The sequence below is a fragment of the Meleagris gallopavo genome, unplaced genomic scaffold (genome assembly GCF_000146605.3).
Source record: "Meleagris gallopavo isolate NT-WF06-2002-E0010 breed Aviagen turkey brand Nicholas breeding stock unplaced genomic scaffold, Turkey_5.1 ChrUn_random_7180001995262, whole genome shotgun sequence".
NCBI classification, from domain to species: Eukaryota; Metazoa; Chordata; class Aves; order Galliformes; family Phasianidae; genus Meleagris; species Meleagris gallopavo.
Window position 1 is genome coordinate 1 of NW_011253200.1, and position 460 is coordinate 460.

The 460-nt window shown below is 52.0% G+C and overlaps 1 non-coding gene across 1 annotated transcript; it reads right to left on the bottom strand.

Annotated features, from left to right (window-relative positions):
• Nucleotides 1–261: 261 nt before the first annotated feature.
• Nucleotides 262–333, bottom strand: TRNAQ-CUG. Its single transcript has one exon. It is a non-coding gene; the product is annotated as a tRNA-Gln (tRNA).
• Between the last annotated feature and the right edge of the window lie 127 nt (nucleotides 334–460).

The following is a 460-nucleotide window of genomic DNA, read 5'->3' on the forward strand; positions in this document are numbered from 1 at the left end:
CTGCTGTGGGGTACAGTGACCTTCTGCTGGTTTCCCTCACAAGGGAGCAGCCATCAATCAGAAGGCAACAAAGAAGGGTCAGGGCCTGTGCTCACTAAGCTAGGCGGGTGTGGAGGAACCATGTCAGGGGAAGGCCATTGCATGGCTAAAAGCACAGAGAAGGAAGGACGGCAAGAAGGACGTCTGGAATGCATTAATTAGTTCGGTTTCAGGCTTAGGTGAAAGTCAGCTGTGGGCAATGGTTTGGGAGCCCAAAAGTAGAGGTCCCACTGAGATTTGAACTCAGATCGCTGGATTCAGAGTCCAGAGTGCTCACCTTTACACCATGGGACCAGCTGCACACCTGCTCTATGGCCTCTCAGCAACAGAATGGACAGACAGACCATTATCAGGATTGCAAGTCTCAGCATCCCTGTGTGAACAGAGCCAGTGCCGTACTGTGCTGAAGCTTCAGCATTCT